This window comes from Dasypus novemcinctus, chromosome 21 (assembly GCF_030445035.2).
Source record: "Dasypus novemcinctus isolate mDasNov1 chromosome 21, mDasNov1.1.hap2, whole genome shotgun sequence".
Classification (NCBI taxonomy): Eukaryota; Metazoa; Chordata; class Mammalia; order Cingulata; family Dasypodidae; genus Dasypus; species Dasypus novemcinctus.
In genome coordinates this window covers 12,539,630-12,566,300 of record NC_080693.1, presented here as the reverse complement: position 1 = coordinate 12,566,300, position 26,671 = coordinate 12,539,630, and the positions used below count along the sequence as shown (strand labels likewise).

The 26,671-nt window shown below is 40.0% G+C and overlaps 1 long non-coding RNA gene across 11 annotated transcripts in view; it reads right to left on the bottom strand.

Moving 5' to 3' along the window:
• Positions 1–264: 264 nt before the first annotated feature.
• The window catches only part of LOC139437120 (uncharacterized), a 68,096-nt gene continuing 41,689 nt past the window's right edge, over positions 265–26,671 (bottom strand). Inside the window, exons 3-8 of one of the 11 annotated variants that reach the window (XR_011646753.1) lie at positions 20,739–20,956; positions 19,705–20,082; positions 16,727–16,895; positions 16,135–16,225; positions 15,765–15,860; positions 265–10,996 (exon numbers count right to left, since the gene is read on the bottom strand). This is a non-coding gene — a long non-coding RNA (uncharacterized lncRNA). Of the gene's footprint in view, positions 10,997–15,764; positions 15,861–16,134; positions 16,629–16,726; positions 16,896–19,704; positions 20,083–20,738; positions 20,957–26,671 lie in introns of all 11 variants that reach the window. The other 10 variants (XR_011646755.1, XR_011646751.1, XR_011646754.1 and 7 more) reach the window with 10 other exon arrangements.

Genomic DNA, 26,671 nt, shown 5'->3' with positions numbered 1-26,671 from the left:
TCCAGTTTTTGCTCACTGTCTCCCACAGCATGACTATATATGACTAGAATTATCACCTTAGGGATGCCAGCTGTTTCTCTGGGAAAGGAGATCCATGCTGCTCCCTCAGCGTTCCTTTGAGGTGTGTCATTTAAATGGAAAGCAGCAGTGAGAGATAGTTTGGGATGGGGAGTGGAGATTTTTTGATATTGTCCAAGAGGGATTTCTTCCTGCTCAGAGACTCATACTGCAGCACTCTCACATGGGAATAAAAACCTCTCCAAGTGAAGATATCACTTTTAAATTTTTATTCTTTATTCTTTTCAAATATACTATTGAATTATATAATATTCTTTGTAGGTATACTGTATATCTTCTTCCCAAGGAAGAAAATTCTTTTATTTTTATTTTACATCTATTAAAAATTTGAGTAAAATTTACATTTACTTATAACTTAGGTTTCTTGTTAAATACTCTTGTAAGTTTATATTGTTAAAAGAGTCATTACTGAACTACATATATGTTCAACTTATGTATATAGTAGATATTATATAAATGAGAAAAATAAAAGTTTATACTCATAACATCAACACAAAAATTATAATGTGAATATATGAACAGATTAATAAAGAAATAAATGAACATACATAAACATATACAGAAGTCCCTTAAGCAGTCTCTTAAGTATATTAACAATCTCATCAGTAGAGTAGCTTCTTTCATGTTAAGTTTCTGTCAAGAGAAAGTCCCATATTTCCTGTATCCCTCAAGTCCAAACTCTGCATGACTGAAGGAGGAATTGACTATGGAAGAAATCACTTGTATGTCTAGGAGGTAAATAGAGAAACTCCAGTCCATGGAGGAAGTTCCGTTGCTCCACTGCTCTCAAAAACTCTCTGACGGAAGAATTGGAGAGGGTCATTCCTGCCTGGTGGCTCTGCAGGCATGAGGGGAGCAGAAGCTCAGTGCTGCTTGAAGACCGACCCAGGCCCACTGCTGGAGGAGGGACCATCAGGGAGGGGAAGGGATCCCAAACACACTGAGTGTGGAAAAGCACCTGGTGCTCTGGTGGTCCTCAGGACCTCTTCTTGTGCCTTCAGTGTTTTCAGCAACTTCTTCATCTCTTCTTCTTGTCTGGAACATCTGGATCTCTCTTCCTGTAGTTCTAGGACCACTGAAGTTAATTCCTCCATCAACACTGCTGTCGTTCCCTTAGCCTTTCTGTAGGTGTCAATAAGGCTGGGCATTTTTAAAGTCACTTTCTGTAGCCTAGCTTCCTCTAAAGATGACTTAGTCTCTGCATATCTCCTGTTAGCAGCACTCATCTTATCAAGAAGTTGACATTTCTTGACCATCAGGGTAGCTAGTGTGTCCGCAAGCTGTTTTTCACGTTTTATGTAAAGTCGGCTTCTAACAGACTGCTCAAGTCTGAACAGGAGGAGACACACCAGAAGGCTGAAGAAGGATTGAAATGCCCCCGAGTCCCCCTGGAGGCTGTGGAATGTGAGGTGTGGAGTAGTGCCATTGCGCTCCATCACCACCTCTCCAAGCTTCCCTAGGATCGTCCAAAAGACAAGCTCCACAGAGCCTACAGGCCCTCTGGGGCACTGATGCCACCACAGGACTCTGGCCAGTAACCTTGTATCCACAACAACCCCAGAGAACTACCCAACATTCTGCCTGGAACCCACAAGCAACTGACAGCCCAACTGCTCATCAGTGAGTGGTCAGTGGGGGAAAGATACTGAAAACAAAATGTGCTTTTCTCCATTATATTATTTTAAGTATATTTTCTATTATCTTTCTTTTTTAAAAAGATACACAGATTACACACAATGTTACATTGAAAAAAATAAGAGGATGACAATTTTCCTCTTAGAGAACTGATATTACATATATGTTAAATCAGATTTATCTTCACTTATTTTTAAAAATCAAATGCAGCTTCTCACAATTTCTAAATTATAAACAAAATATTGAAAACAATAAGGGAAACAAAGTTTAAAAACAGACACATACAGTTTCCCTATAGTGGGAAGGTTGAGTAAAACATTGCCCCTCTGTGACTCATCTTAAAGAAAGACTTTTACTCAGAGGCAAGCACTTCTGATCAAGGAGTAAGTTTCCCACTGCCTCTGCAGGCCCAGATCTTCAAGTGTTTCTGGTCTCAATTGCAAAGTGAAGGAAAATGTCTACAAAACATCTACAATCTAAAATTCAAAATATGGCTAATTAAAATCAAATTTCGGTACCAGTTTAAATATATTCAGCTTCAGCTTTTTCCTTTTCTTAAAAGGATCATTTAAAAAAATACATTTTTTAAAAGATATATAAATCACACAAAATGTTACCATAAAAAATACCAGGTTTCCATATACCCCAATCCCCACACCCCCTACTCCTCCCACATCAACAACTTCTTTCATTAGTATTGTACATTGATTGCATTTGATGAATACATTTTGGAGCACTGCTACACAGCATAGATTATAGTTTACATTATACTGTACACTCTCGCCCAGTCCATTCAGTGGATGAGTAATGTCCTGCATCTGTTCCTGCAATATCATTCAGGACAACTCCAAGTCCCAATAATGCCCCCATACCACACCTCTTTTTCCCCCTCCCTGCCTTCAGCAGCTCTCATGGCCACTGTCTCCACATCGATGATATAATTTCTTGCATTGCAAGAGTCACAATAATTCTATTGTTGAATACCAGTAAATCCACTCTAATCCAAATTTAATTCTTCCCTCCTGAGGACCTAGGAATGGCAATGCCCACTCCACCTCTAAATTGAGAGGGGACTTAATCACGTATGGCTGGTGGATGGGATTTTCATGCTTGTACTTGTAGACTCTCTCTGTTCCTTTTTGTGGTGGTTGACCATCCTCACCTCCTTGTTAGCTGACCTGGATATATCAAACAGGAGAGTATGTTTTGCAACTCTGCTGAGGCTCAGGGCCCAGCTGGTACATGAAAATGCCAGAGATTCAAGTCTCCTGGGCATATACGAACTCCAATGCCAACCACAGGTTCAAAAAAAGGGACAGAATAGACATGTGTAGAGAAGTCACATCTGAGTCCAACTCCATCTCATGCAGGAGCACAAATTCCAATGTAGGGCCCACTGGCAAGGCACTGAACTCCACAGAAATCAGCCATGAATGTAGGATGTGGGTATCTTCAAAGCCTTTAGGAGCACCACTACTTGGAGTTGTATCTACTTTGGCTTTCTCTGAGATCCTGCTGAGATGTGCATAAGGGTGAGCCCTCTGATGACCTCCTGACTCGTAGCCATATAAACTCATCTGTCTTTACCATTCCCCCTTTTATTCAAGGTCTTTTTTCTGGCCGCATCACCAGCTGGTGCTTGGTAGTAATCCTTAGGCACCAATGAGGCTCATCTTCTGGAGTCATGTCCCATGCTGGGGGGAAGGTAATGCATTTGCATGCTGAGTTTGGCTTAGAGAGTGGCCACATTTGAGCAACATGGAGGCTCTCAGGAGGTAAGTCTTAGGCACCCTGCAGCTCTAGGCCAAGTTGAAATTTCAAGCACACAGATGCATAAGCATACTTATCAGTATCAAGAGCCCATCATTGGATCATCCTTCTTCACTGGTCTTTGCCCTTTCACTTGGAGGATTGTTCCTGTGCCATTGGGGAATGCAACAGAGCTCCCCAGGATGGAAACTCAGCACTCCCTCAGTTGTTGTGTGAAACTACTGACTATGTCAATACCCAACGAACATTGGAACATGTCTATATACCCTATATGCATGTCCTGGAGAACTACCTCCCACCCATGCATCTCCCATCAATGATACCCCACATCAGTGCTCCTCCCCTGCCATAGCTGAAACCCCTCTGTGATCCAAAACTTCTTTAAAAATGAAGTCTAATATATTGCAAATTCAATTAATAGGAAAATGAAATAGTAATGATAGGTTTAAAGACTAGAAGCAAAAAACATAATAATTTAGAAAAATTAAAATAAAGTGAAAAATAAATTGGGGTATTAAAAAAGTGAAAAATTTCATAAATTTTTTTTTGACGTTTTGCCTTTCATCACTATAATAGGTGTTCTCCTGTATGTACAATGACAGGGCAATCTCTTCCCTTCCTTCCTCAGTGCCTTTCACCTATTTATTTTTTATTTTATTTTTATATAATGTCTTCAAACAGTTTTAGATCACCGTAAAGTCACAAATACAATATAGGGGACTCCCATACACCCAACATTAAACCTACTTCCCCCTTCCCCAGCAAATATCTTTTTACATGTGGATGCTATATTTGCTACAGCTGATGTACAGATATTGAAACATAGATATGGACCACGGTTCCATTATGGTTTACATTGTATTTTACATTTTAGACTATACACTTTCATGAATTTTTGGTGAAATTTAACATGGCCTATATCCATCATTGCACAATCCTGTGGAACACTTCCACTGCCCCTCCCTTGTTACCCCCATTTCCATCTATTTTATTCCTCTCTCCTCCTCCCCTCAGGGCTCACAGTGACAACCAAGCTTCACTGCTTAAAGGACAAGATTCATAGATACTTGCAACAATGCTCACGGTTTGACACACTTCTGCCCTTCCCCACTGAGAGCCACCCATGCTCTTGAGACACACCCTCCCCTCTGTTTGAGAACATCAGACCTCCCCAAGATGGGGGTACAACTTATTGTATGGGTCTCCATCCACTGATATAACACCTATGACAAGATGAGCACTCACACCCTCCCTAGAAGCCTGCCCCAGGTGCACCCTGTGCCAGATGCCCTCTGTCAAACACCTTATGCAAGTAACCCTTCCTTATTATAATTTCTAAAGAGTTTTCTCAACATTATAATTTCAGCCATGACAATCTCCCATGTTCCTCTGCTCCCCCCCAAACCTGCCACCCAATTCCATGGACCATCTGACCCATCCTCTCAACCCTAGCCCCCTCAAGCCTGCAAAGTCCAACCAATGGTATCCCTATGCCCCTGTCTAGTACCTTCACTGTACAACTACTTACCTCCACTTTATCATAGATTTCGCCCATGTAGGCAACAGCTCACTACCTTCTTCTCCTCCTTATTTTCTGTAAGCCTATCTTCAAGTCTCTAGCTCTCTGAGGCAGCTTGATTTGCTTAATTCATATCAGAGAGGTCATGTAGCATTTGTCCTTTAATGCCTGACTTGCTTCACTCAAAATAAGGGCCTCAAGATTCATACATGTGATCCCATGTGTTAGTACTGTATTCCTTCTTACAGATGAGTAGTATTCCATTGTGTGTATATACCACATTTTGTTTATCCAGTGATCTGCTGATAGGCATTTGGGTTGATTCCAACTTTTGGCAATAGTGAATAATGCTGCTATGAACATTGGTGTGCGTATATCTCTTTGTGTCCTTGTTTACAGTTCTTCTGGGTATATACCCAGCAGTCGTATTGCTGGGTCATATGGGAAATCTATAGCTAGTTTGTTGAGGAACCACCAAACCATCCTCCACAAAGGCTGGATCCTTCTACATTTCCACCAGCAGTGGATTAGAGTTCCCATTCCTCCACATCCTCTCCAACACGGTAGTCCTCTGTTTTTTTAATAGATGCCAGTCTAATGGGTGAAAGATGGTATCTCATTGTAGTTTTGATTTGCATTTCCCTAATAGCTAGTGATGTTGAGCATCTTTTCATGTGCTTTCTAGCCAGTTTATTTCTTCTTTGGAGAAGGATCTGGTCAAATCTCTTTCTGACTTTTTAAATGAGTTGTTTGCCTCTTCATTTTTGAGATATAGGATTTCTTTATATATGCTGGATATTAGGCTCCTATCAGATAGATGGTTACCAAATATTTTCTCCCATTGGCGAGACTGTCTTTTCACTTTCTTGATAAATTCCTTTGAGGTGCAAAAGGTTTTAATTTTGAACAGGTGATTTACCTACTTTTTCTTTCACTGCTCATGCTTTGGGTATGAAGTTCCTGAAGCCATTTCCTATTACAAGGTCCTGTAGATGCTTCCCTACATTGTCTCCCAAGGTTCTTATGCAAGTTTGGGTTAATTCTTTCCAGAATGTTTGGTAGAATTCACCTGTGAAGCCATCTGGCCCTGGGCTCTTCTTAGTTGGGAGGTTTTTAATGACTGATTCTATCTCTTTGTTTGTGATTGGTTAGTTGAGATCATCAATTTCTTCTTTGGTCAATGTAGGCTGCTTATATATTTCTAGGAATTTGCCCATTTCCTCCAAATTGTCCTTGTTGGCATATAGTTTTTCAAAGTATCCTCTTACATTACTCTTTATTTCTGTGAGGTCAGTGGTGATATCCCCTTTCTCATTTCTTATTTTCTGTGTTTACATCTTCTCTCTTTTTTCCTTTGTTAGTCTAGGTAAGGTTTTGTCAATTTTATTGATATTCTCAAATAACCAGCTCTTTGTTTTATTTTTTCCAGTGCTTTCTTAGTATCTAGTTCATTCAGTTCTGAATTTATTTCTTTCTTCTTCCTTTGGGGTTAGTTTGTTGTTTTTTCACTAATTCCTCCAAGTGTGGAGTGTTAGGTCTTTGATTTTAGCTCTTTCTCCTTTTTTGATATATGAATTTATGGCTAGAATTTCCCACTCGGTACAGCTTTTGCTGCATCCCATAAATTTTGATACGTTGTGTTGTCATTTTCATTAGCTATAAGGCAGTTACTGATTTCTTTTGAGATTTCTTCCTTGGCTCACTGTATATCTATAAGTGTGTTGCTTAACTTCCATATCTTTGTGCATGATCTGGTTCTCTGGTCCTTGCAGATTTCCAGGTTCATTCCATTGTGGTCAGAGAAGTTGTTTTGTATGATTTCTGAGTCTTCCTGAATTCATTGAGACATTCTCTGTGGCCAAAAAGTTGTCTGAGTTGGAGAATGATCCATGTATGCTTGAGAAGAATGTATATCCTGCTGTATTTGGGTGTAGTGTTCTGTCTATGTCTATTAGGTCCAGATCCTCTAATATATTATTCAAAGTCTTTGTTTCTTCATTGATTCTCTGTTGAGATGTTCTGTCTAATGGTGATAATGGTGCATAAATGTCCCCCATTATAATTGTACAGGCATCTATTCCTCCTCTTAGTTTTTCCAGTGTTTGCCTCATATATTTGAGGTGCCCTGGTTAGGTGCATAAATGTTTATGATTGTTCTTTCTTCTTGAAAGATTACTTCTTTTACAAACATATAGTGTCCATCTTTGTCTCTCACAATCATTTTGCCTTTGAAGTCTATTTTGTCCAATATTAGTACAGCTACTCCTGCCCTTTTTTGTTATTGTTTGTTTGTGATATTGTTTTCTAGCCATTCACTTTCAACCTCCTTGAATCCTTGGGTCTAAGGAGGGATTCTTGTAGATAGCATATGGATGGGTCATATTTCCTTATCCATTTTGCAAATCTGTGTCTATTGACTGGTGAGTTTAATCCAGTAACGTTTAGTGTCATTACTCTCAAGAAATTACTTGCATTAGCCATATTTTCTTTGGATTTATGTCATATGTTCTTTTTATTTCTCTTATTGTCTTTTTAGTTGTCCTTATGCTCTCCTCCAACCCTGTCTCTACTATTTTTTTTCCTTTTAACCTGTAGATCTCCTTTTAATATTTCTTGAAGGGCAGGCTTCTTATTGGCATGTGCTCTTAGCTTCTGCTTATCTGTGAACACTTTGAACTCTCCATCATTTTTGAATGCCAGCTTTGCTGGATAGAGTATTCTTGGCTGGAAATTTTTTTCTGTTCATACCTTGACTATGTCATACCACTGCCTTCTTGCCTCTATGGTTTCAGATGAGAAATCAGCACTTAATCTTATTGAGCTAACCTTGTATGTGATGGTTCTCTTTTCTCTTGCAGACGTCCATATTTTCTCTTTGTCTTGAATACTGGATAATTTGACAAGTATATGTCTTGGAGTAGGCCTGTTGGGATTTATAATGTTTGGGATGTGCTGCACTTCCTGGACATGTACAACCATCTCCCTCAATAGGTTTGGGAAGTTTTCACCCATTGTTTCCTCCAATACCTCTTATGTCCCCTTTTCCTTTTCTTCTCCTTCTGGGATGCCTGTAATGCGTATGTTTGCTTGTTTAGTGTTGTCATTCAAATCACTAAATCCCTGTTAGATTTTTTCTATCTTTTTATCCATCAGTTCTGGTGTCTGTTTTGATTTCAGATTTTCTGTCTTCCACATCTCTAATTCTTTCCTCTGCCTCTTCAAATCTATTGTCTGCTGAGAGTATATTTTTGATTTCTTGGTTTGTGCCATTCATCACCATCCTATCTGTTATCTTTTATATATGTTTACAGTTTCTTCAGTATGCTCTCCAAGTGTTTTATTAAAATCCTTAATCTCTTCCATCACTTCATTAATTTGTTCCATGATATTTGTTTGGTCAGCTTTGATTAGTTGTTCAATGTTCTGCTCCTCTTCCTGGTTTTTAGTTTGTTCATTGGACTAGGCCATGTCCTCCTGATTATTGGTTATGTTTTTTAATTTTTTATTGCTGTCTGGTCATCATTTTATCTTGATGGGGTTGTTCAATTGGTCAGCTTTTCACTCTAGCCTTGGGTTTTATTTAGTTGCTATTTTTGTGTCTTTGTTAAGTTTTCTCTTTGACACTTTTTGTTCTTTTTCTATTTCCTTGTTGTTGTCTAAGTTCTCTCAAAGGAAACAGATTAGGGCCAGGAAAAGTAAAAGAGGTATTAAAGGAAAATGTATAATAGTAAAATTTAGCAAAATAACCATATAAAACCTAGGAGACTTAGTAGTAAACTCATGGAAGCATGTAGAGTTATAGGAATTAAAAGTGGAGTACCTATAATGAAATGGGAAAGTGAATAAGGAGAAGAATATAGTATAAATTATAAAGGCACCATGATGAGGAGAGAGGGAAAAAGAAAAGAAATGGTAAAAACAGAAAGTCCTTTTTCTGAACCCTGGGAGCCTGCAAGCCCCCTAAAAGAAGACAGAGAGATGGTGGAAAACCATGGTGTCTGCAGGTCCTGAGGCCAGAGGAAAGGGAGAGTAGGATGCCATCTAGGATTCCAGACCCACAAATGTCTGGGGTTTTTAAAGAATGGGACAGAAATAATGAAGGGCAGTTATTCCAAATATACTTGTGTATTCCACAACAGGAGCAGCTGCCTACACCATAATATACAGGGTACAGGGAATGTACATGAATGAGCATTAAAATGCCACTGCTCCTCTCAGAGCTGAGCCACTTGTGAGTTTGACCCAGTGACCAACTCTGTGGTCCTCCTCAAAGTATGAAGGCCCAGGACTGTTCTTGATAATTACACTTTAAAACCCATTTTACCGAGTATTAGGTAGAAATGACACTAAACAACTATGTGGGGAAAGTATATATATATTTATATTATGTGCATGTATATATGAGTGTATATATAGGTGTTTGTATTGTATATAAATAAATAAATAAGAGTATATGCATATATATGTGTGCCTTGTATGCACAAAGAGAGGGATAAAAATCCACAAAAAAGCTACTAGAATTGGGAAGTAGATTTGGCTTAGCTGATAGTGCACCCGCCTACCACATGGGAGGGCCAGGGTTCAAACCCCGGGCCTCCTGACCCGTGTGGAGCTGGCCCATGCGCAGTGCTGATGTGCACAAGGAGTGCCGTGCCACGCAGGGGTGTCCCCTGTGTAGGGGAGCCCCATGGAAGGAGTGCACCCTGTAAAGAGAGCCGCCCCATGCAAAAAAAGTGCAGCCTGCCCAGGAATGGCACCGCACACACAGGTGAGCTGACACAACAAGATGACGCAACAGAAAGACACAGATTCCCAGTGCCACTGACAAGAATGCAAGAAGACACAGAAGAACACACAGCAAATGGACACAGAGAACAGACAATGGAGGTAGGGGGGAAGGAGAGAGGAAAGAAAAACTACTATAATTAATAGACAAGTTATCAAAGTGGCGGCATGCAAGATTAATACGTGAAAATCACTAGCGTTTCTATACACTACTTATGGGCTATCTGAGGAGAAAACCAGAAAAAAATTTCATTTATTATAGCAACTAAAACCATCAAATATTTAGGAATAAACTTAACCAAGTACTCAGAAAACTACAAAACATTACTAAAAGAAACTGAAGAAGAATTAAATAAATGGCAGGGCATTCTGTATTCATGCCTTGGAAAACTAAATATCATTAGGGTGCCAATTCTACCCAAACTGATTTACAGATTCAACACAATCCCAATAAGAACCCCAAAACTCTTTTTTGAGGAAATCAAAAAGCCAATAAGTGAATTTATTTGGAAGGGCAAAGGGTCCAGAATAGCCAAAAATGTCTTAAAATGGACCAATTTTTATTGATCTCTTTCTCCTGGTTGTTCCTCCCAAGAATATCCTTTTCCCATTATTGCAATGTTCCACCTCACTCATTAGTAACTTCCTGGAAAAGACTATGGCTTTAGGCATTTTGTGGAATTACCCCATAAGAAATTTATTTGACCAAGGTGCCAGATATAAGACATGATATGTAAACTTGCTTGATTATGTTGTGCTGAAAAAAAAACAAGTTCATAAAGGGAGTGCAGAGCTAGCTACTGTATTAATGCAGGAGCAGCACCAAGAGGTTTCTGCTCAAAAGTTCGAGTTGTGGGAGCAGCTTATATGTCTGCTTGAGAAGAAGGGAAGGGATGGGGGGATGGGGAGAGATAAGGGGGCATGTTTACCTTGAATGTGCTGTCCATGCTTTCCATGCTCCCTGTACATTACAAGGCTGTGGGGCTCTTTGAATGGGGTGTCCTTGGGGCCGTGTGGTAATCAGCAGGCAGGATACTGAAGTAAGATTGTGGCCCTCTGGTGAGGATCAGCAGGCCTTGCTGGTGTCAGCTTGACTTCTCCTCAGGCTAGGGCTGGGGATTTTATCAGTACTGCAAAGGATTGTGGGTATGCCAGCTCACTTCAGTTAACCTCCATTTCTTCTTTATAACTCCCTGGATAAAATGGAGGCTCAATAAATCAAGATGGTTAGTAAAATCATTAATCGTGCCAATTTCACAATTATAAATTTATAGCATTGCTTTAACACTACCTGGAATTTCATGAAACCATTCAAACTGAATTTCATAGGTACATGGACATTATTGGCAGCAGAGGGAGCCAGGCTGGTTTGTAAGGGAATAAAAAGGCTTGCCCCAGAAAACTCTTACTCAGGGTCTACCCTAGAGAGTATTTCCTATACTTGGGTTTGGTGAAAATTGCAATACAATAGATATATACTAAGATGCGTTACCCTCAAGCACTTGCCCCCCAAATCCACACGAGTCAAAACTCTCCAGTGCCACAAATGAGCTGTCCTAATAGTCCCTCTGACACTAAGACCCTAGCATCACTGATCTGGGGATGAGTAATAGATGTATGGAATATTACATAGAAATGAAAAGAAAAACAGGTGGCCATGTCTAAGAATTATCCCAGTAAATTAAACAGAATGCCCAGGGACTGGATGTCGTGCCTGAATCCCCTTGCTGTTTAGAGGCCAGGGTGTTAGAGGATGCATAGCCCTAGATTATTATGGACTCTGAAGAAGGGTCTGTGGCTTCACTAACACATCCTGCTTTGTGTGGGGAGACAGCACTGATCAAGTTCATCTTGGTCTGGATCAGCAGGGACCATGGTGCCATTCTACTGACTAAACAGAGAGAGCAAATCAAAGTTTTCAGCTGTTCAAATTTGATTTTCCTTGCTTTTCCCATCCTAAAGGGGCAGACTTGCTGTGACTAGGATTGGGAATCCCAGTTTTATTTTTTCCATCCCTGCCTCCTAAAATCCTAGTTTTATACTGGATTCTTGGTTGGTAGAATGCTTTACACTTCACTGGCTCCAAACTCAGGAATTACAAAATAAGTACAACCTTGATCATAATACAGCAGGGAACCAAGGGATGCACAGTTGTAGAAATGGACAGAGAGGTCCCCGTGGATCCTGTGGTTTTACTTTTTCGCAGCAGAGAAGGACCATTGGTACAACGAGCCAGAACAGTATGAGAAACCTTCCCTCCCAGAGACAATAGAGTTGTCATTTCAGAAGAAAGTGCCTTTCCCTACTGGTCTGTGGCTGCATTGTCAAGAACTCAGGTGCCAGCTCTCTTACTTGGGTTCCACTGAGTTTGTTAATCCACTAGGCAGCAAAATATGAAGAAGAAAAACTAAGCCATGAAACCTCCTCTGATCCTCTCTTCATTCTACTTCCTGCCCTGCTGTTCCTCCTTTACAAACTGAAGTCCAGTTCCCATTCCTCATTTCCTTCTGTCTTTCCTGTACAAAATTCACCACTTTTACCCATAAATAAATCTTTTAACATCATTAATGAGCTCCCCATAAATATATTCAATGAGTGTGTTTGCCTTTATATGGAACTAAGAAGAACTGGACCTTGACTTCCTCTGAGGAACTTCTTCCAAGAATTCTCTGACATCTCAGTATTCAAGTAATTCTGATCACTTTTTCCCAAATTCTCCTAAAGGTACTTCTTAAATATATTTTTGAAACATCTCAGTAATCTGTTCTAAGCTTGTGACAGTTTGAAGCTTTTTTGTGAATCCCATGAAAGATTATGTTCTTGGAACTAATCCATTCCTGTGGGTGCAGAACCCTGTGATTGGACTGGATTCACTGGGGGGGGGGGGGGGGTCTTTGTTGTTGTTGTGTTAAGATTTATTTATTTATTTCCCCTTCCCTCCTCCCACAGTTGTCTGCTTTCTGTGTCCATTTGCCGTGTGTTCTTCTGTGTTTGCTTGTATTCTCATCAGCGCACTGGGAATCTGTGTCTCTTTTTTTGTTCCGTAATCTTGCTGCATTGACTTTCTGTGTGTGGCACCACTCCTGGGCAGGTTGCACTTTTTTCACATGGGGCAGCTCTCCATGCAGGGTACACTCCTTGTGGGAGTGGGGCTCCCACTATGCGGGGGACACTCCTGTGTGGCACGGCACTCCTTGTGCGCATCAGTACTGTGCATGGGCCAGCTCACCATGTGGGTCAGGAGGCCCTGGGTTTGAAACCTGGACCTCCCATGTGGTAGGTGGATGCTCTATCTGTTGAGCCAAATCCACTTTCCACTGGGGGGTCTTTGACTCTTCAGTGAGGCTTAACCAGGGTGCTTCTAGGCCCTCTTAGTGGAGTCTTTTATAAATGGGAGAAACATGCAGAGGCACACAGAGAAAAACATCTTCCATTTACTGTCATTTGACAGAGGACTCCAGGATTGCCTACAGCCCAGAAAGACAGAGAAACCACAAGAGTCTGAGAGAGAGGCTGAGGCTGGACTCAGTAGAGCAGCCCTGAGTGAAGAGCTGTAGCCCAGCAGAGATGACCCATATGCCTGGTTGCCCCAGCTGAGCTGGGGAGAACCTGAGCCTGGAGGAGAAAGCAGAGTCCAGTGGCCTTTAGCCCTGACACGTGGCAGGAGTACTGGATCTGCTAGCAGCCAACTTTTTGAGAGATGGCATCTCTGATGATGACTTGATCTGGATATTTTCACAGCACTGGAAATGTACGATTTTACCCTAATAAATTCCCATTACAAATGCCAAACCATTTCTGGTATTTTTGCATTGGCACCCATTAGCAAACTAAAGCAACATTTCCTATCTCCTCTTTTGATACACTTTACTACTCTCTGGCCCATTTTTTTCTACTGATGACATTTCCATCACTTCCATCTCTACAACTATCATCTGGAGTTTATTTCTCAAATTTTATCTCTGTGTGCCTGTATGTTATAAAAATACAAACTTAAACATAAGAAACTCTCTTCCTTTGAACATAAGGGAAGAAACTACCTTCAGACTCCCAGCTTAGTATTTACTTTAGAAAACCAACACTTGTAAGCAATGCCTCCTTCTTTGTCCTTTAGAAATGTATATAAAGCAGATTTCCCCACAACACAGGGTCTCCTCAAGGAAGGAAGCCATTTGAATAGAATGCAATCAAAATATCTCCCATTTTATGGTAAAGGAGGAGTATAAATCCTGGAGGTAGTGGTGGGGACTGTTCCTGTCTCCAAATTGTGAACCTACCTCTCACCTGAAGATAAAGAAATAGCTTGAGAATGTGTATGTAAATATGTATCTTCTTAGCTACACACAAACCATGAGGTTTCTTTCTGTCTTTGCAAATTCTTGTGGATTGACTGTGATGCATCCTGTTCTGGTTTAATGCTTTAATCAATAAATGCTTTATGCAATTTATTTAATGCTTTATTCAATAATAAAAGTGCTTTTCTTTCTCTTCTACTTTTGTGGACAGGTTTTCTGGGTTGAGAGATTATTTTATTTTTATTTCTTTTTCCCCAACAGTTACAGGCACCTAAATTAAAATATAACAATGAAAATGACCGATTTTCTCGGCATCCAGGAATTAATGTTTGAAATTCCCAGTCAGCACTGAAACTGCTTGACAGAGTCCTTTTGACCCGTGTGCATAATTCCAATGCAGTGACACGAGGATGTCAAGAAAATAGTTTACTAGCAAAGGCCAGCCCATTGCAGACCTGAGGACATTAATTTCCTCAAATCAGTCTCTGCAAGCTGAAAGCTGGGCTGAGCATTATGTGATTTTGTGGGGCTGGTTTAATATATTGAGGCTGATTAAGTGAGATTGGGTGAGGTAGGAGGAGGTCTTAGCTGAGCATATGCTGTTTAAAACATACTGAATTGGAGAATCTGTTAAAGTCGTTCATTGTATTAAATTAAGAAGAGAGTGTGAAAGCCTTTCATTCTGATAATGTTTTTTCCCCTATTTCTAAGTTTAATTTTCTCAGTGTTTTGTGTTTGCATTGGGAATATATTTATAGTCTCAAAATATATGTTATGATGTGATTTGAAATTATATAAAAAAAGAACATACTTGGTCATACATTGCATGTAAGAAAATGGAGGTGCAATGGTAGCTGTAAGTGTTTTTTACTATTTTAATGAAGGAAAGTTAACTTTTAGGTCAGGCTTCTCTTAAGTGCACATGTTCCTGCTGACAGAACCAGTTTATTCCAGTTATAAAGTGCAAGATAAAATCAAGGTATATTCTGGATCTTGGATTAGATCATCTAATCATCTCCTTACTATATATAAGATGAGAAAAGTTTCCTACCAATATACATAAAGGGGATGGTGTTTTTTTTTTTTAAGATTTATATATGTATTTATTTATTTCTCTCCCCGCCTCGCCCCTGGTTGTTTGTTCTCTGTGTCTATTTGCTGTGTTGTCTTCTTTGTCTGCTTCTGTTGTTAGTGGCATGGGAAACTGTGTTTCTTTTTGTTGCATCATCCTGTTGTATCAGCTCTCCGTGTGTGTGGCACCACTCCTGGGCAGGCTGCACTTTCTTTCGCATTGGGCGGCTCTCCTTACGGGGTGCACTCCTTGCGCGTGGGGTTCCCCTACGCGGGGGACACCCCTGCGTGGCAGGGCACTCCTTGCGCGCATCAGCACTGCGCGTGGGCCAGCTCCACACGGGTCAAGGAGGCCCGGGGTTTGAACCATGGACCTCCCATGTGGTAGACGGACACCCTAACCACTGGGGTAATTCCGCCGCCAGGGGATGGTGTTTTTAAACCAAGAAAAAAGAAACTTCCGTAGGAAATCAGTAGGAAAGGTTACTTCTGTCAGGACTTAGTCAAGCAATAGCTTCAGCACAACACAAACACAACTGAGCATCGTTATTCTCTCTGCACTGAGCACTATTATCGTCACTCACCACCTCCCAATCCCATGCACCACTTACTCATTTCCTGCAGTATCAGTTTAAACGTCAAATCTTCAGAATTCCTCTCTTCTCTGGCTCTCCCCTGACACTGTTAGTCTTCCCATGTCCATTCATCTGGTGATGACATTTCTCATCTATATTTATTTATATTTTTCCCAGTTTTCTCTCTCCCTCTTGGGACTCATTATAGCAAAACGGCCCTCAGAATCCTAATATAAGGCAGATTCCCATCCAACCATTACATATGGATTAAATTCCAGAGTAATTCCTTTTCTACAATAACCTCACTGGCTCCCTGATACCTGACCCCAAATATCTGCATTCAGGTCATTATTTACACAGTAAAGGAGGTTCATCACTCCTGAGGAAACTTCTTTCAGGTACTCACCAGAGCCAAAATGTAAGGAGAATCGAGGGATACTGGGTCCTTATTGAAGATGCTGTTGGAACATTCCAGGGCTCAAAGCTGCTTGCTTGTGCTAGAAAAATCAGTTGTGATGGTTACTATTTATGCTGCTAATAACCTCATTAAGCGTGTGAGACAGGACATATCCTGTGTCAGTGCCAATGAAGAAAAATGTAATCAAATTACGCCAGAAAACATGTATTTCCCTCTAATTATATAAAAGAGGTAGATACAGTTAATGAAAATAGGTTATGTTCTTTCATTCTGTAATTCATGTATGACCAAAGCAATATTCACGTCTCTATCCAGAGGTCTCAGTCTTGTGGATTCAAGGTTTGGGGCAGTGATGTGCAGTGCTTTCAGAAAGAAGATCTCTGCTGCTTTTTACTTCCAGGGAGATGAGTAAAACAACCAAGTCTCTCATGCTGGAGTGTCAGTGTTGCTCTTTATATGTATAATAGTTATGCTGCCAATACCTAGTCAATGCAAATATATTTTTTCATGCTTTTGTATGACATAGTTTACTAAACAAGAAAAATACCATACAATACATGTCTCTTCAATTCAGACTTACCTGATGTCCTAAAGGATGTACAATCCTATAAGCCGGCTGAGTAAAATAAAATGGCTGCCTTCATTGGACATTGCTGGGAATGGACCACCTTTCCCAGAAGGGTTTTCCAGAAGTCAAAAACAATTGTCCACCAGGGACTTTCCGAGAAAATGGAACACATCCTAAAGAGCTGCAGATAAGCAATACTTGGTGATAAAAATTCCTTTGGTCCCGTAGAGATAGCTTAGCAGAATAGACAAGCAAACCGTACTATTCAATGTATATCTGCTTCCCACATTTTAAGACACCCCCTATGTAAAACCGAAGCAACATCAGCCAAAAACAACATTGCTTCATTTGCTTCCACCTTCTCCTTATATGATTTTCCCTTTTCCACTTCCTCTCCAGAGCACCTTTCTGTTTTCTGAATCAAATGATCCTGATTCATGAACCATGTAATATAGTATATGTGATGGTTAGACTATTGTGTCAACTTATCAAAGTAATTGTGACCAGTTGTTTGGTCTAGCAAGCAGTGGGTTAACTGTAATGTAAGGGCATTTATGGACTTTAGTCACCATTGACTTTACTGCTCTAGTAAATCATAGATAGCTGTTTACAATTACATCAATCAGGCAGATTGCCATCAGCAATGAGTGACCCTTTATCCAATCACTTGAATACCTTAAAAGGGGAAGTGATGCCAGCATTGAGTGAGAATTTCCCAACTCATCTATGGACAGCTAACGACTCCCAGAACTCATCAAGAACCTTCAGTGGAAGAGAGGTTCAACTATGGCAGGAGAGAAACACTGGTGTGGGGTGTTATTAATGGGGGGCACATGGTTGAGAGGGAGTTCTCCAGGGCATGTATACAGGGAACATAAAAATGTCTGGATAGCAGTTACAAACGACAACTGAGGGAGTGCTGAGTTCCTAGCCAGGGGAGCTCTATCACATTCCCCAATGGAACAGCAACAATCCCCCAAGAGCAATGGCAAAGACCAACAAAGAAGGATTTTCCAACAATGAGCCCTTGATACTGATGACTATGCTTATGAGTCTGTGTGCCTGAAATATGAACTAGGCCTAGAGCTGCAGGGTGCCTAGGAGTTACCTCCTGAGAGCCTCCATGTTACTCAAATGTGGCCACTCTTTAAGCCAAACTCAGCATGTAAATGCATTACGTTCCACCCAGTGTGTGACATCACTCCTGGGGATGAACCTCCCTGGTGCTGAGGGATTACTACCAAGCACCAGCTGGTGCTATACATAGAAAAAGACTTTGAATGAAAGGGTCAACTCAGACCATCAGAATATCTCAACCCATATGTAGGATCATGTGTTAAAAATTGCTTTTTGACCTTAACTAAAACAGGGAAATGGCAAAGACAAATGAGTTTATATGGCACAGAGTCTTCAAAAAAGAGGAGGTCATCAGAGGGGTTATGATTACACACTCCTCAGGGACCCCAGAAACAACCAAAGTGGATACAACCCCAGGTACTGGTTCTGTGAGGGCTGCAGAGGCCCACAGGGATATGATCATGGCAGATAGCTCTGGAGCTCAGTACCATGTCAGTGGGCCCTACTTTGGAGTTTGTGTTCCTCAGTGTGATGGAGTTGGACTCAGATGTGACCTTTCTACACATGCCTCTTCTGTCTTTTACTCTTTTACTGAACCTTTGGTTGGTGCTAGGGTTGGTGTATGCTCAGGAGACTTGAATCTCTGGACTGTCCAAGTGCCAGCAGGGCCCTGGGCCTCAGCAGAGTTGCAATTCCTACTCTCTGGTTCATTGGACTAATGCAGGTCAGCTAACAGGGAGGTGAAGATGGTCAGTCACCACACCAGGGAACTGAGAATGCCTACACCTGCAAGCATGAGAATTGCATCCATCATCCATGTGGAATCTAAGCCCCCTCTCGGTGTAGAGGTGAAGTGGACATCACTATCCCAGGGCCCACAGAATGGAGGAATAAAATATGGATTAGAGTGGACTTACTGATATTCTACTATAAAACTTTTGTAACTACTATTAGAAGCAATTGTATCATTGGATGGGGACAAAGTGACCACAGTAGTTGCTGAGGGCAACTTCCCACTCCCTAGTGGGAAGAAGAGATGTGATGTGGGGACATATTTTTGGGACTTTGGAGTTGTCCTAAATGATATTGCAGGGTCAGATGCTGGGCATTATATATCCTGCCATAGCCCACTGAATGTACTGCGGGAGAGTGTGAACTACAGGGTAAACTATAATCCATGTGGTGCAGCAGTGCTCCAAAATGTGTTTGCTGAGTGCGATGAGTGTGCCAAAATAATGGAGGAGGTTGTTAGCGTGGGAGGAGTGGTGCAGGGGGATGGGGAGTATAGGGGAACCTCTTATGCTTTTTATCATGTAACCTTTTTTGGGATGTATGTATCTTCAAAAAAATACAATTTACAAAAATGATGGGGGTGGGGGATGGGGGTGGGTTATATGGGAACCTCATTTTTTTAAATGTAACATTCTATGCGATCTATTAACTTTAATAAATTAAAAAAAAAAATTTAGAATGAAAAACATGAAAAGAACCTTCAGTGGACTTTCATTGGAGCCCCTGGTTGCAGCCTGCCTGCAGAACCTGGACTTGTGCAATCCTACAATCACATGAGGGACTCTGATAAAATCTCTTACTATTGACAGATATCGCTTGTTGATTCTGTTCCCTAGAGAGCCCTGACAAATACAGTGTGAGACTGTAACTTTCAAGAAAAGATTTTTTTTATCAAGCCTAAAATATTAGAGGTGCCAGGAATTCTATATCTCCATTATTGATTTGACTACACATAGGATATATTTCAACTATTTTATATGAAACCAAACATTTGAATTTCTTTGGATATCTCCTGAGAGAAAGAAGAAAAATTATTTGTGAAGAAAACTCAAGCAAAATATTTTGATTTTCTGTAAAGTAATTATTTTCAAAAGGAATATTTTGACTTGCTTAATACTTACTTCTGAAATTAAGAATATATAATCTGGTGGTGGACTTGGCCCAGTGGTTAGGGCATCCATCTACAAGAATCCTAGATGGTTTAAATCTGGACCTGCAATCTGGTAGGTTCTGATACCAGCCATTAATCACCACAAGATTTGATGGGAATCTGGGATGGATTAAAGTTCAGACAGTGCCCACTCTCTCCTTATCACATTCTCCAATATTTTCTGAGATAAGACATGTTTCCCTTCAGTCAGGTGCTGGTCACAGGAGCACTTCCTGGCTCTTCATTAGCCACACTGGAGGGGTGGCTGGAGAAGGCATTCATGCCCATCAGTATATCCAGTGCTCCTGTACACACAGTCTGAGTGGGCGCAGTGCTTTTCGTGCCTGTTCTGTAAACACAGCTTCATGTCAGACAAATGTGCTGTACCCTGCCAGCCATCCCACCCAAATGTAGCTCTATCCCTGTGAGCCATGTCTTTGGGACTCCAGAGAGATTCTTTTATGTACATGCACACAATGTTACTCTCTGCAGGCAAAGATTTTGTCTTTTGTAACATCTTATCTCTAACTACTGAAATCATTTTGAAAAGTTCATTATGTTTCAAAGATTATGACTATGCTCCATCATTATGAAATTAACCTTTTTTTTCAGGTACTGGGGTGGAGGATTCCCCATATATGGGAAGCCAGCACTCAACCACTAAGCCACATCAGCTCCCCTGAGTTGGTCTTTTTATTTGTTTTTTTCTTGTTTTGTTTTATTTTTAGGAGGTCACGGGGACTGAACCTGGGACCTCCCATGTGGGAAGCAGGCACCGAACCTCTGGGGCCACATCTGCTCCCTGAAATTATCCTTTTATAAGACCTCAGATTATGGTTTTGAGGTCAGATTAATTTTTCACTAAATCAAAAATTTCCCAAAGCCTTTTGCTGGGGGAATGCTTAATCTCAACTTTAATTATACTCAGGTGGTTGTGTTGACCTCCTAACTTAACCTACCCTAGATTTGATATTGAATGACCAGGTTCATACAGCTGAGGCTTACCTTTCACAGGATGGTAGATGAATCCTTCCTGCAGGTATTTTGCATGGATATAATTTCTTCCTTTTTTTCCCTTCAAATCGGTTTTATTCTCACACCATCCAATCCATCCAAAGTGTATAATCAATGGTTCTCGCTATAATCACAGAGCTGTGATTTCATCCCCACGATCAATTTTAGAACATTTTGTAGCTCCAAAATGAATAAAAACTCCTGGAATCCTAGAAATTGGGGAAGTCAAGCTTTTGATGCTCTTTGAAATCCTCCTGTCTTATCTATGTCCTGACATAGCCTAAATCCCCTTCTTTTTTTTTTTTTATTGACTTTGTAATAATATTACATTAAAAATATATATGTGAGGTCCCATTCAACCCCACCCCCCCACCCCACCTCTCCCCCCCCCCCCCCCAACAACACTCGTTCCCATCATCATGACACATCCATTGGATTTGGTAAGTACATCTTTGGGCACCTCTGCACCTCATAGACAATGGTCCACATCATGGCCCATACTTTCCTCCATTCCATCCAGTGGGCCCTGGGAGGCTAAATCCCCTTCTGTAAGAATATTTCCTAAATCTTGTTGAAGACCCAGTGGGTCTTGCAAATATTTCAATCTTATTTAGATTTATAACCGTGATTACTCAGTTTTTTGCCAATTGATTTACAGAACTGCTGCTGAATGTCAGTATATCTAGATAGACAAAATTATTTTAAAAGAAAAAGAATGGAGAAAAAAATCCTCTCAAGCTAAAACAGCAGCTAAATAAGCCCCAACCTACCCTAGGGCACTAGATTTCAGGGCACTAATACTTGTGTTACTGTAAACAATCCGGACAACCCCAAAAATCACAGCACCCACCCACACTCTTCACCTCTAAGAAAGCAGTGTCTTTTCTTACACTGCATTTTAAGGAAATAGAAGTAATTCACTTAAGAAAAAATTTCTCTCCAAGCTCCCAATGAATTAAATTGTGTTTATAACTAATTCCAAGCATTTAACAAAACTGTAGAGGCAAAATATCCTCATAGATTTCAAAATTTATATAAAATTAAATCATATATGATACATTTTGGGGGAAACAGGGTAATACCTATTCATCTTTGCTAAATGATTGTATGTTACTGTTTCAAAGTGCTTTAACTAAGGCGTCTTAAGCATTTAATATTACTCTGTCAAGTTCAATTTTGGTACCTTAAGTATGTATTTTGATTAAGGAAAAAGAAAGTAGTTTTTCCTGAAGTAAAATGACTGATTGTTATGGAATGAGAAAGAAGAAAATGTAGGACAAAACCTCAATAGATATAGAAAGTGAAAGAAGGTTCATGGAATATGAAATTATGGTCAAAGATGGGAAAGATTTAATGGGTCTATGTTTAAAAATTTTAAAAACCTTACTATCAAATAATATACTGATGAAAAACTGAAACTTGGTTTTCTCTCTATTAAGGTGAAATTAGGGAAACGGACTTTGGCCCAGTGGTTAGGGCGTCCGTCTACCATATGGGAGGTCCGCGGTTCAAACCCCGGGCCTCCTTGACCCGTGTGGAGCTGGCCATGCGCAGTGCTGATGCGCGCAAGGAGTGCCGTGCCACGCAAGGGTGTCCCCGCATGGGGGAGCCCCACGCGCAAGGAGTGCGTCCGTGAGGAAAGCCGCCCAGCGTGAAAAGAGCAGCCTGCCCAGGAATGGTGCCGCCCACACTTCCCGTGCCGCTGATGACAAAAGAAGCGGACAAAGAAACAAGACGCAGCAAATAGACACCAAGAACAGACAACCAGGGGAGGGGGGGAAATTAAATAAATAAATAAATCTTTAAAAAAAAAAAAAAAGAAAGAAATTATTTGTTGGTTTATTGGTCTGTTTTTGTTTGTTTGAGTACTCAGGATTGGAACTGACACCCAGAGCTCCTATGTGGGAGGCTGGCGCTCAACCACTGAGCCACACCAGCTCCCCTGAGTTGGTTTTTTTTTCATTTGTTTGCTTGTTTGTTATGGTTGTGTTTTTGGAAGCTACCGGGGATCAAACGTGGGAACCCGTGCATGGGAAGCAGGTGCTCAACCACTTGAGCTACATCCGTTCCACTGTTGGTCTGTTTTAGGAAGACACTATAAAGACTTTTTTTCTGAATAATCAGTGTAAAAGGCAGAAAGTCTGTGTCTTATCAAAATAACTACTTTATGTTAATTTTTTCAGGTCCATGGTTAATAAAATAGTCTCATGTTTTAAAGAACTAAGTCTTTTCTTAACTTTAGTTAAGCAAAAAACCCAAGCATTTCTTCACAGTAACCCATTTTCCTCTTTAACATAATGTTTAAACCTGAAAACTTTTGACATTTTGCTTTTTCAATGTCAAACCCTATGGAATATCTTTTTATTTCAAACCATTGCAACTAATTTTTTTCTTTCACCTTCCAAAAAGTGAGGTGCTAAAAATAAAGTTCATTTAATAGGTTATGAATTACATGGGAGGTGTTTAGGAAGCATGACAAATTTTAAAATAGATTTTTAACCCTTGTTTGGTTAAATTTGTTAGGATAAAATATTTATATAAATAAAGTTTGTATAAAATTCCTAGAGAGTTAATAACGTTCTCACTGTTCATGCTATGTCATGATAATGATCTTCATGATACAAGACAAGAGTATGATATTGTTAGTCATGGTTTTTAGTTATTTTAAAGATATTATATGTCACAGAAAAAGAAAACAAATTTCTTTGTCAGTTACATTATTTTACTCTGATGTTTCTCTGACAGCACAAGCAGTCAGGTACATGTCAAAGATTCATCATCAACACAAAGTGAAAAGGTGAAACAGAACAAAACTTCTCCTATGGTCTGTAGTAGATGTCCTCAATACAAATTAATTGTCAAATGTTTTTATTTCTAAAAATAGCTTCATTTAGAAAATTCTCATAAGAGATTTAGAGCCAGAAGAAAAAGAAATAAATAGAATCCAAATTGAAAAGGAAGCAGTAAAACTTTCACTATTTGCAGATGATACCATCTTATATGTAGAAAGTGTCCCCAAAATATACAACAAAGCTTATAGAGTTGATAGATGAGTTCAGAAAAGTGGAAGGATATAAGATCAACATGCAAAAATTAGAATTTCTCTACAGTAATATTGAGCAGTCTGTGAATGAAAATATTCCACTTACAATAAAAACTAAAAGAATCAAATATCTAGCAATAAATTTAAGGATGTAAATGACTTGTACATGTTATTAAAAAAAGGAAATCAAAGAAGACCTAAATAAATGGAAGACTATTCTGTGTTCATGGATTGTAAGAATAAATATCATTATGATGTCTATCCCACCCAAACCGATTTACATATTTAACACAATGCCAATAAAAATTACAACTGCATTTTTTATTGAACTGGAAAAGCCAGTGATGAAATTTGTTTGGAAAGTCAAGTGGCCCCCAAAAGCCAAAAACATATAGAAAAAGAATGAAGCAAAATTGGAGGGATCACCCTAGATGACTTTAAAGCACACTATAAATCCACAGTGGTCAAAATTGCATGGCATCGGCACAAGGATAGACATCCTGACAACTGGAACCGAACTGAGAGTTCTGTTACAGACCCACAAATGTATGCCCAACTGATATTCAGCAAGACCACCCAGCCCACCCTACTGGTACAGAGTGATGCTGGGAGAAATGGATATCCATATCCAAAAGAATGAGAGAGGACCACTATGTCATGCCCTATACAAAAATTAATTCAAGATGGATGAAAGACCTAAATATAAGAGCCAAGAGCACAAAGCTCCTAGAAGATAATGTAGAGAAGCATCTAGAAGATCTTTACTAGGAAATGGTTTCACAAACTTCACACCCAAAACCAAGCAATGAAAGAAAAATAGGAACTCCTCAAAATTAAAGAGTTCTGTCCTTCAGAGGAGTTTGTGAAGAAAGTGAAAAGGCAGCCTACTCAATGGAAAAAATATTTGGGAACCACTTAGCTGATAATGATCTAATATCCAGCATATATAAAGAAATCCTACATCTTGAAAATAAACAGACAACCCATTTAAAAAATGGGCAAGAGACTTGAATAGACAGTTTACCAAAGAGGAAATACAAGTGGCTAAAAAGCACATGAAAAGATGCTCAGCATCACTAGCTATGAGGGAATTGCAAATCAAAACTACAACGAGATATGATCTTAAACCTATTAGACTGGCTGCTATTAAAAAAAACAACAACCCAAAATACATAAAACTACAATGATGGAGAGGATGTGGAGGAATGGGAACACCCATCCACTGCTGATGGGTAGAGTAGTGCAGGCATTGTGGAGGACAGCTTGGCAGTTTCTTAAGAAGCTAACTATAGATTTGGTATATGATGCAGCAATCAAACTACTAGGTATATACCCAGAAGAATTGAAAGCAGGGACATGAACAGATATATGTACAGTAATGTTTATAGCAGCATTATTCACTATTGCCAAAATTTGGAAGCAACCCAAGTGTAGCTAACAGATGGATGGATGAGAAAAATGTGGTATATACATACAATGGAATATTAATCAGCGGTAAGAAGGAAAGAAGTATTGACGCACACAACAACAAGAGTGAATATTGAAGGCATTATGTTGAGTTAAGTAAACTAGTCACTAAAGGACAAATATCCCATGACCTCACTGATATGACCAAACATATTGAACAGACTCTCGGAGATAGTCTGGAAGACAGATTACCAGGAGACATAAAGGGAGTAGAGAGTGGTGAGCCAACCCTCAATCTGGGAATAACCTATGATAAGGTGAAAGGTGGTGGTTTGGCAGTGGATGGGGGTGATGGTGGCACAGGAATTTGAGAGAGTGAGCATGACTGGAGGGGTGGGTTGGACTATAGTGGAACTTGGGGGAGGGCTTAGGAAGGAACGGTTGAACGCTGGGGAGGTGGAGATCTCTGGTTGAAAATACAATTGTAGGAATGTTCTGTTCCTGTTTCTTTGTAATTATTGCTTGAGTTACCTCTTGAAAACCTATTTCTTACTTAAATGTGGCTTCCCTCTAAACCAAACTGAGCAAATAAACACACTACCTTCTCCACCCTAGAATGGGACATGACTTCCATGGATGAGCATCCATGGCACCAAGGGATTAATACCAAGCACCAACCAGTGATGCATTTGGAAAAAGACCTTGAAAACAGGGAGAAACATCAAATACACAAGAGTTTTTTTGGCTAAGAGCTTTTATATTGAGTTGGGGGGTGTCATTCCAGTAGTTACACTCATGCATGTCTCAGGCAGACTGCACTAACTGCTACTGTAAACAAAGCCTCAAATAGGGGTGCTGCTGAGGGCTCTGGAGCCCTCTGGATAGTATAGGCAAGGACAGAATGTCTTGAAATCATTATCATGTTGTTGGGCCTTATCTTGGAATATGAGAACCTATTTCCCCAATGTAACAATGCTAGACTCATTTATAATTGTCCTAAGCAAGGTTCTTCTATCCATTTTATGTGAACCTGTAATTAGCACTCTACCCATTAAATATATGTCTCAGAGACTTAAATCTTTGATCTGTTCATATTCTAGTTGAGAACTGAAACTCAGTAGAATTGCAGCCAACACCTACTCTCCAGTCCATCAGATTCACCCAGGTCAACCCACAAAATGATAATGATGAACAACCCCCATCCCAGAAAAACAGTGACTATCTAGAACTGAAAGCAAAACAGTTCCTTCCATCTGCCTCATAAGATCTAAGCCTCCTCTCAATCTGTGGCAGAGCTGACATCATATCCCAAAGTCCTCAAGGTTAAGGAATGAACAAACATCAGGGGGAATGCAACCGTAAAAAAGTAAACTATTAATATTGTAGCTATAGAAGAACATGTAACATTGATATAAAGATAATGGTTACCAGAGGTTCTGAAGGGAGGGAGAGGGAGTAATAGATGGAACATAGA